The sequence below is a fragment of the Capsicum annuum genome, chromosome 2 (genome assembly GCF_002878395.1).
Source record: "Capsicum annuum cultivar UCD-10X-F1 chromosome 2, UCD10Xv1.1, whole genome shotgun sequence".
NCBI classification, from domain to species: Eukaryota; Viridiplantae; Streptophyta; class Magnoliopsida; order Solanales; family Solanaceae; genus Capsicum; species Capsicum annuum.
This window is the reverse complement of record NC_061112.1, coordinates 77,641,390-77,652,661: the sequence shown is the minus strand read 5'-3', so window position 1 is coordinate 77,652,661 and position 11,272 is coordinate 77,641,390.

Below are 11,272 nucleotides of genomic sequence, written 5' to 3'. Positions count from 1 at the left end.
ATGTTTCCAACTTTATGGCTAAGTATATGGTATATCAACAAGTGAAGATGGAGCACATGAGGCCCGATGGGTTACTTTAAGAGATTGAACTACCATTTGGAAATGGGAGATTATTAATATGGATTTTGTTACCGGTCTTCCACGGTTGTGGAATCAATGCAACTTTATTTGGGTCATCATGGATAGGATGATTAATTTAGCTCACTTCTTGCTAATGAGGATTACTTATTCTGTTGAGGATTATGCAAAGTTATTCCTTCAGGAAGTTGTAAAGTTGCATGGTGCACCTGTCTTGATTATTTTGGATCATGGTACTCATTTCTCATCGCATTTCTGGTGCTTTTTTCAGAATGGTTTGGGGAATAAAATGAGTCTTAGTATGACTTTTCATCCACAGTCAGATAGGCAAGCTGAAAGGACTATTTAGACTTTGGAAGGTATCCGGTGAGCTTGTATGATTGACTTTGGTGGTAGTTGGTTCCACCACTTGCCTCTAATTAAATTTTCTTATAATAATAATAGTTACCATTCTAGCATTGGTATGGCTCCGTTTGAGGCATTGTATGGTAAGAGGTATAGGTCTCCTACTAGGTGGTTCGAGGTTAGGGAAATGGAGATGTTTGGCCTAGATTTAGTTCACTAAGTAATTGAGAAGGTGAAAGTGATTCGGAATAAGCTTAAGACCGTCCAAAGTCTCCAAAATTACTATACGGACGTAAGGCAAAGGTACTTGGAGTTTGAGGTTAGAGATTGGGTGTTCTTGAAGGTGTCTCCCATAAAAGAAATAATAAGGTTTAGGAAAAAGGGGAAGCTCAGTCCCCGGTCTATTGGCCCATACTTGGTTTTGATAAGGGTTGGTAGCATTGCGTATGACTTGGAATTTCTCTCTAGCATGAGTTCCATTAATCTGATATTCCATGTGTCCATGTTGAGAAAATGCATGGGTGATCCTTCGTTGGTTGTTCCCTTAGAGAACATTGGTATTTCAGATTCTTTGTCCTATAAGGAGGTCCCGATGAGGATCTTGGATAGGCAAGTTCATCGGCTGCGAATGAAAGATGTGGCTTCGGTAAAGGTTCAATAGCAGAACCAAAAGTTCGATGAATCTACTTGGGAAACCAATGAGGATATGAAATCCAAGTATCCATTCCTATTCCCTATTCTGAAAAATCATGCTCAAGGTATATGTTGTTCCTAACATCTTTGTTTTCTATCTTTGTTACAGAAAAATGGTGGTTTACTTAGCATCTATATTTTCTAACTTGATTAAAGGTAAGAGTAGAGGCGTGTGGATTCCAATCTTACTTGTAATTCCTTGTCCTATAATTCGAGGATGGATGATCCTAAGGGGGGAGATTGAAATGCCTCGAACTTTGGCCCTTGTAAATTTCTTAAGTTTTGAACTTTTTGTTCATCTTATGACTCACACCATAAGTCGTATAGTGTGGTGATGGGTCTAGGGACCCTAGTCGTATGTTGGTTAGTGTGTTATTGGCCAAGTCTGTTGAAACACCCTGGGTTTTGGCCCTTGGAAATTTCCTGAGTTCTGAGCTGACTATTCTCTTAACGACTCATCATATGAGTCATATGTTTTGAGTACAAGTCAGGTGACCCAACTCATAAGGTGTACAGTGATGGTGGTTGTGTTTTTGTTGTGGTTATGGTTTGGTGGTACAGGTCGTTAGGTATGGTGATGGGTCGTTACAATGATCCTCTATCAAATCAAAAACTTAGTAACTTGACTTGGCTCTGAGTACAAGTGGCTCACTAAGAGCCGTGAGGATAGGTTACGAGTCATTGTGACAAGTCATATGTTGTCCAGTGTCAATCCCTTTAGATTCTGTCTTGGTTATGAATAGGACCATATGAGTTGTACGGTCTGGTCACAAGTGGAGGTCAGGGAGTCGTATGGTGGATAATGTATGGTTTTCCAACTCACTATATTGGTGACGACTCAATGGTACGAGCCATATGTTGTGGTCACGAGTCACGGGATCGACTCGTAACCACTTGCGGTGTTTTTATATTTTTAAGTTGGGGCAGTCTGGATATTTTCCCTTTTAAACTCCCTTTGTTACCACAACATAAAACACTTTTGGGGACTTCATTAACCTATTATTCCCAATCAGATACTCTTAAAAAAAATCTCTCAAATTTTTTGTTCAAGCAAGAGGCTAGGGTTTCTTTGAGACAATCAATTAGGGCTTTCAAGAGTGATTCTCTCCATCTTCCTTGGTCTTTAAGGCATCTTACTCCCCCCTCATTGTAATTTTACTAAGAGCATGTGTTTAATATTTGGTTTTCATACTATTGTTATAGTTTTGACATAATCGTTGAGGTTTTTTATGTTCATGGTTGAATAATGTTTCTCACGTATTAATTATGGTTTTTCTTTGTTTTAATATGATTTTGAACATCGTGATATGCATGGTGATGGTAAATGGATTTTGGGGCATTAAGGATTCCCCAAATTACTTGGTTATGGTTTTGAAACTTATGTGTCGTCAACCTGTTTATTAAAATGCCAATGAAAATGATTGTCACATAGTTTTACTAATCTTGAAATCCTTGAATTGCATAAATAGTAATGGAACCTGAATTGCTCTGGTTGATTTTAAATGGTTTGGAAAGGCCTTGGTGGCCATGGTTTTGGTTTAATTGGGTACTTTGGAGTCAACTTGATTTAATGGTTTTGGTAAGGCATGAAAAGATAGAATTGCAAGCTCTAGTTTTGGTATGACGATACTAATGGTTACTGTCTAGTAAAAAACTCATTAGTAAATGGTTGGAAGGTGCAAATGGTTTTAATATGGGCTTAAAGGGGTGTGTGTATCAAAGCCATAGAAGGTAGAGGTATCGGGGGGGACCAATACTGGAAACTCATGTTTGCCGATGTGAGGTTTGGTCATGGTGATCATGTTCATGATATCATACTTTATATTTTGGGAGATGTACTAGTCATCTCAGGTTCTTTTCTTTGGTCGTGCGGCTAACACGCACTGGGCCCTTTCAGCAGGGGAGCTGAAACCATATAGCCCGTGCATGGTTTTAGGATGGCAAAGCTACACAACCCAGGTAAAGGTTTTATATACATGCTAAACCCTGAGTAAATGCTAGAGTTTACTCCTCTAACCATCTTCGGGCGTTGTATCCCCACACAATGCAGAAACCAACCATACTACCATTCCTCCTGCTCAGTGACTTGGATTCGGGGACACGTTTGAGTCAGACTGAAGTGGTGAGCTTCCATACTCCGAAAGACTCCATTTCATGCTATGGACTTCTTTTTATTGTTATTATTTCTTAGATTTTGGTTATGGCTATGGACGGGGACATGTACCGACCGAATGTTATTTGATTTTGGTTAGCGGCTTTGTCTGACTACTATAGGCATGGGTAGTGTCGGTAGTGGTGTCAGTCTTGGTATTGGTATTAGCATTGGGGTTGACACCAGTTGGATATTTGGTTGAGGTTGTTGGAATATGATTATAGACTTTATTTAATGTCGTTGAATTATTGTTGTTTTATCTTATTATATATTCAAAATTCATCCAACATAGTGTGTAGGGTAGTCAACGATTGGGTATAGGGGGTGGTCTCCAGTCCTGGTTGGACTTGAGATACCCAACACAAGTAGGCCCTAGTTCAGATTGTTTCAGATTGGTATCAATGCCCTAGGTTCATGATCAATTGGGATTCCACAAAGTCGTGTTGAGTAGAGTCTCTTTTAAGGGTGTGTAGTGCGCAACACTTATAAGGGAGAGGCTATGAGACATTTTGGAATGTTTTTTTTTTCTTGTGTTTTGTTTTTCAGTTGAAGAGTCTTAGGTGCTAAATTTTCCTCTAATTCCCGTTTGTTCACTTTTCAGATGATTTGAAGCTCATAAAATCTCCTCTGTCCTACCCAAAGATATTGTTGATGGAACATATCCTATTTATGGGGTTCATACCTAGTCTAGGGGTCCAATTTTTGATTGCCCTCCTAGAGTTCCACCGGTTCTCTCCAGTCCTTTTCGAGCCCCTCAGGATGATGTGACGAATGTTGAGTTTCGTCATTCTATCCATATGTTGGAGTAGTTGGTATCTTCTCAGGTTGAGCGAGGTGCTTCTGTTACTCCATTTTCTAAGGCCACAAGGTTGGCCGATTCATAAGGTTAAATCCTCAAACTTGTAATGGTGTTAAGGCATAGAAGGATACTCAAGGTTTTCTGGATGACATGGAATAGATCTTCCATTTTATGCATGCCACAAATATAGAGGGTGCTGAGTTTGCCACTTACTAGCAGAAAGATATGGCGTACCAGTGGTATGAGGAATGGGATCCATCAAGGGGTGACGATGCTGAGTCAACGCTATGGGAGGATTTTTCAAATGCTTTTATGGACTGCTTCTTTCCTCAAGAGTTGAGGGAAGCAAAAGTAAAAGAGTTTGTTAATTTGAAGCAAAGTAAGATTTCGGTCAAGGAGTATGCCTTGAAGTTTCACCAGTTACCTTGGTGTGCTCCAAAGTTGGTTTCTAGCATAAGGGATAGAATGAGTAAGTTCGCTTTTGGGTTGTTCGAGACTTAGTTTCGGAGAGTAAGGATGCCTTCTTGAACAACGACATCGATATCTCCAGGTTGGTTGTGTACATGCCGTAGATAGAGGAAGAGAAAAAAAAGCAGGTTTAGATAGTAGAGAAAAAGTTTAGATTTTTTTATCAGGGTGGTGGCCAACAGTAGAGTGGCGGGGATGGCGTGAAGTGGCCTAAGAAGAAGTGGTGCAGTTCTGGGCCTTACTCTACGACTAGTGCTTCCTATCCAAAGTCATCAGGTAAAAGGCATTTCCAAGATGGCAACAACTTTAGGGCACAGTATGCCCAGTCTTAGGCTAGTGGGGCCTAGTCAACTCCATGATATCCTCTCTATAGATTTTATGGATGATTGCATCGACGTTACTGTAATGAAGGAAAGGATAAATGCTTCAACCATGGTCATCCAGGGCACATGGTTAGAAGCTGTCCAGTGGCCAAGGCTGTTTTAGGGAAAAACAACGTTCCTATTGCCTCTTCTTCAGCCCCAGTACCAAAGGGTGCACCATCTGGCTCTAACACTGGTCAGAATTAACTCTATGCTCTCACTAACCACCAGGAGCCTGAGGCATCGCCTAATGTCGTGACTGGTATGTTGAAACTTTTTTCCCATAATGTGAACTATTTGAGGTTCAAGAGGGGGTGAATTGAAATTTTTTTGTGAGTTGACTACTGGCTCCTCACAGTCGACTCGCCTGCAGATTGGTACACTTCACAAAACAGATTAGATTTTAAATAATTGAGCAAATAAATAATCAAACATAAAGTAAAGACATAAAGATTTATCCTGGTTTGGAACACCACTGTGGTGCCTACTTCCAACCCCTTGGGTTTCAATGTTTCCTTAGATTATTCAATTTCGGGCTCAAGTATAATGATGGGAAACAAGTTTTGAAGATTTATTTTGTTCTTTAGATCTTGTGACACAACTTTGGTTTGTGTTACAAAGTTTACTCAATCCTATTGTTTATACAACAATTGTAAACCAAAATTTACAAAGCTTTGTAAGACTCATATTGAGACACTTTGATATTCTTCTTGAAGTTGCGCAAATATTGTCCATATTTAGTCTTTTTCTTTTATACTATTCGGCTTCTACTCTTAGTAAGGAAACCCAAGAGATTTCTTCTCAATCAAGGATTTGAATCGATTCCTTGATTGATGACTGATATGTCCATATATGACTTTTACTCACGTCAATATCAGCTATGTCTATAATCTTTTCTTCCTTTTGTTCTTTGTAGGGATTGATGCTCTTCCAAGTTTGTTTGTGATCTTTTCTTCCTTTTACTTCATTGTGATTGATTTAATTTGATGCATTTTCGGGATAGAGATTTTCCTTTCGATTGTTTTTATTTTGATTGATTTGCTTGGATGCTGCAGATCTTGCTTTGATGTCCTTCTATTCCTGGAGATGGCTTCCTTATTTTCTTCATTCAGCAGTCCTCCAAAATCCTGCAAAGATCCACTTATTAGTTTATCGTCATTAAAATGTGAACTTAGGAGGCTAATAATCTCCCTCATTTTGATAATGACAAATGAGTGTAAACATCACATGATTTGCCTATCTGTCAGCTTGCTCTCCCTGACTTGTACACATATCTTGAATATTGGTTGACTATCATTTATTGTCAGTTGAATTACTACACCTGACTTGTAGGCATTTCCTGTGTTCCTGATGTTGTTGTCTTTCTCCCTTTTTTGGCATAGTTAAGAAAACAAAATAGTAGATAAGAAATAGATATATATAATCTATTAACTAGGTAGACCAAAATAGTGAAGTAGATAGTGTGTAAAAAATCATCTTACAACCCATCATCATAAGGGACAAGATCCTCTTTTGAATAAAACACAAAAAAAGTCATCATTGTTCACCGCTTCTTGAGAAAGTAGGTTAGAGTATTATGCATGTTATGACAAAATGTGTCATGATTTTTCAATAATTTTGAAGAAGGAGGAATAAGAATTCTGGATGGAGATAACTAGATCATCATTGGAGGAATGTACTTAGGTCTGGAGGGAACCCATTCGGGTGAACATCCAAGTGATCAATTTTATACCTTCCTATTTGAACCCATCAAGATCCAACCTAACTATGCCTATGTTTGTTCTGGCGCTTTTTCCGAGGTCCAAAAGTTTAGAAGTTGACTCTTTCAATAGCGCAACATTATCCTCGATCACCTTGAATTGATCCTTAATCTTCTCCAGGTCCTTCAAAATAGGCATCATAGGGTTAGAGACAAATTTGGTTACCTTGGAAAGTTCTGACCTTGCCCGAGCAGATTTTGTCTTGCACCATTCCTCTTCAACCAGGACATACCCAATACTTGCAAACACCTTGGAATCATAAGTGGCAACAACCTCCACTGGGGTGTAAGTAGATAGATCAATGGAATAATATTAAAGAATCTGAGTAATGAGTAGGCCATACAGTAAACTGCCAGAGGTATGAGCATCAGATGCACTTTCAAGCATGTACTCATGGATCTATGTTGTCCAATTGATTTTGATTTTCTTAACAAAACAGTACAGTACAAAAATGTCTCGACCAATTATATTGCTCAGAGATCCTTTCTGGGAATCAATGTAGTATCAATTATATGAGCTATAATGTGAAACTTGAAATAGAGGGCCAGGGGACCAAAACTGGTCGTAGCAGAGTAAGTGTATGACAAAAATTTCTTGGCTTCTTCAAAGCTAGCCTCAAAATCATTGGGCCAGTTACCATTCATTAAATAGATTTTACCAGAGAACTTAGTATCAAAGGCATTTTCGAACAGAGAATCATTCACAATGATTCTTGTGCCAAGCACAAGAGTCTTGAGTTCACCACTATCAGGGGAGAGGCAAAGATTTATATAAAACATGCAAACTGGATCCTCATAGACCAAAAGTCCATAGAGATGAAAGACAAGCGACAAATCTTGAAACTTAAGGAAGTGATTGATATTATAGAACAGTCTTTTAATTGATAAAGATTGATAATTCGACCTGGTACAAAGGAGAGACCCTTAAAGGTAAAGAATTTGTCTTTCTGAGAGTATGTCCAGAACTTATACATATCCTCTAGATGGAGGGAGAAGAGAGAGCTTGAATGAGGTTTTAATGTAGAGGGGGATGGACTGGGATTAGGACAAAGTCTCTTGGTGAAAGTTGACTTAAAGTCTGTTGAGGACTCATCAGATGACTCAAAGAGAAGAATAAGTTGTCAGGGAGGGATTTTGGAAGGGCTTTGGATATGGTTTCCATTTAATGGGTTCTGGTTATAGGAGAGAGAGGAATGTGAATTTTAAAGGGGGTAGATATAGAGAGGAAAAGATGGTTAGGAGAACCAGGGGAGGAGTGAGGGAAGTATGCGACTGTTGGAAAAGATGGATGAGGGGAAAATGAAAAAGTATAAGGAAAAGGGTTACAGATGAAAGTGAAAGAGTGGCAATCGAAGGAGTGTTGGGGAGGCAAACTGGTGCAGAGGCGGAAAAAGAGGCGTGAAAACCAGTGAGGGTAATGATGACTTCCCATTTTTTTTAAAAAAGTAACCATACAATTATAATAGAAAATATCTTTCCAGAAATAAAACTCATAATTCATTAATACTAAGAATACCTAGTCTTTTTCTAAGGTAACAAAATCTTTCTTCTAATAGGGGTTTTGTAAAAATATTTTCTAGTTGATATTCGGAATCAGCAAATGTTAATGAAAAATCACCATTTTCTACATGATCACAAATAAAATGATGCTTGATATCAATATATTTCTCCCTAGAATAATGCACAATATATTTCGATAGACTAATCGTGGTATTATCGCACATAATGGGAACAAATTTAAAAGACAAATTAAAATCAAGTAGTTGATGCATAATCCATAAAATTTGAGTACCACAACTTCTAATGGCTATGTACTTGGCTTCAGTTGTTCAAAGTGCAACTGAGGTTTGCTTCTTGCTGTGCCATAAAATTAGAGGATCACTAAGAATTTGACAAGTTCCACTGGTGCTTTTTCTATCACTTTTATCACCTACAAATTCAGCATCTCAATATCTAATTAAATCAAAATAAGAAGAGCAAGGGTACCATAGTCCAATGTTTTGAGTTCCTATAAGGTATCAGATAATCTTTTTGACAGCAGTCAGATGAGACTCTTTAGAAGTCGACTGGAACTTATCACACTTACATACGCTTAACATGATTTCTGGTCGACAGGCAGTTAGGTGAAGTAGTGATCCTATTATTACCCTATACATTATCTCATGAATATCCTTACCAGATGAGTTCGAATGAAGGATTATGGATGGAATGATTGGAGTTCTATAAGCCTTTACTTTTCCCAGACCAAATTTTTTGATGAGTTCCTTCATGTAATTGGCTTGAATGATGAAAGTGCCTTTGGGAGTTTGTTTGATTTTTAATCCCAAGAAGAATGTGAACTCACCCATAAGACTCATTTCGAATTCTCCTTTCATCAAGTTAGTAAAATTCTCACACAGAGAGATATTAGAACTACTAAAAATGATATCATCAACAAAAATTTGCACAATAAGAAGATTTGAATCAAGATTTTGTATGAACAGAGTCGTATCTTTGAAAATTGTTATTTAGTAAAAAAGTACTCAATCTCTTATACCAACCCTTTGGAGCTTATTTGAGGCAGTAGAGTGCTTTTGATAATTTGAAAACATGGTTTGAATACGGAGGATTTTCAAACCCTGGGGGTTGTTTCACAAAAACTTCTTCATGAATAAAATCATTTAAGAAAGCTCTTTTTACGTCTATTTGATATAACTTAAAATATTTGAAGGCCGCAAAGGCTAATAAAATTTGAATTGACTCTAAACTTGCAATAGGGGAAAAGGTCTCGTCATAATCAATACCTTCTTGTTGGGAATTTCCTGGAGCTACAAGTCTGGATTTATTTCTGATAACCTTACCTTCTTCATTCATTTTGTTTCTATAGACCAATCTAGTTCTAATTACCAAGCAGTTTCTTGGTATTTTAACCAATGGTCAAACTTGATTTCATTTAAACTGGTCCAATTTTTCCTTCATAGCTATGACCTATGATTTATCTTTGAGGGACTCATCAATTTTTTTTGGTGCAATTTGAGACATGAGGTCAACAAATGCTTGTCTTCTCAATGATGCTCTTGTTTGCACTATATCTTCTGGATTTCCAATGATGAGTTTATTTGGATTGCTAGAATCGTGTTTCCATTCTCTTGGAACACTTGGTTTTATTATTTCTATAGTGGGAGTCAACTCTTGAGAGGGTGTAGTTGACTTGTCTTGTGATGGCTCAAAGGTTGAGCTATTATTTTCTCCAGATTGTAGATTACTCATCTATTTTTCATCAAAACTTAAACTCATGGGGGGGGGGGGGTGATTAGATTCATCAAATACAATATTCATAGATTCTCCAACATACAAAGTTCTTTTATTAAAGGATCTCTAAGAAGGACTAGTTGGAGAGTACCCACAGAAAATACCTTCGTCACTTTGTGGATCAAATTTCCCAGTTTATTCTTACCATTATTGTGAATAAAACATTTGCATACAAAAGAATGGAAATAGCTAACGTTGGGCTTCTTTCCTCTCCATAGTTCATAGGGCATTTTATTTAGAATAGGTTTGATCAGACATCTATTGATGATGTGACATGCTATGCTCACTGCTTCTTCCCAAAAGTGATTTGGGAGATTTTGTTCTAACAGCATGGTCCTGGCAGTTTCCTAGAGGGACCTATTCTTTCTCTCCACTACGCCATTTTGCTAAGGAGACCAAGGTGAAAAAAAGTTCTAAAAGTATCCATTCTGAGCACAATACTCTTCAAACACCTTGTTTTTTATTTTTCCTCCATGATCACTATGACCGTAAGTGATTAGGTGTCAATCTTCTATCTGTACCTTTTTACAAAAAATTTCAAAGTTTGTGAAAGCCTTATGTTTGTGAGCAAGAAACAATACCTAAGTAAAACATGAGTAATCATCAACTATAATGAAAACATATCCCTTTTCGCCAATGCTTGTGGCCTTGGTGGGACCAAACACATCCATGTGGATTATTTAAAGAGGTTTGGTAGTAGAGACAATGTATTTGACTTTGAATGATGTCCGGGTCTATTTCCCCAATTGGTAGGCATCACAGATGTGATCCTTTTCAAACTTGAGTTTTGTCAGAACCTTCACCAATTCCAGTCTGAACAACTTCTCAATGATATGCATACTAGCATGCCCAAAATTTCTATTCCACAACCAAGTATCATTGGTTTGCATAGTAACATAAGTTAAGAAAGCAAAGTTAGGACTATTTAACACATAATTATTATTAACACATTCACCAATGAGAGAGATTTCTTTTGTCGTGTTTTATCAAGAAGTTTTCTTCTTTAAATAAGACTCCAAATCTGGCTTCACACAGCTGACTGATGCTAAGCAAATTGTATTTAAGGCCGTCTACTAGATATACTTTAGTGAATTCACATGATGAGTTGAGTTTTACTGAGCCAGCTCCAATGACGTTTTATCTAGCATTATTACCGAATCTGACTGATCCCCCATCTATTTTCTTTAGAGTAGAAAAACTATTTTTTTTCTGGTCATGTGTTTGGAACATCTGCTATCAATGCCCCCATATTCCTTTCTTATAGCTCTTGTAGACCTGTTCCTGCAAAACAAAAAGATTAATTTTTCTTAGGTAACCAAGTGGTC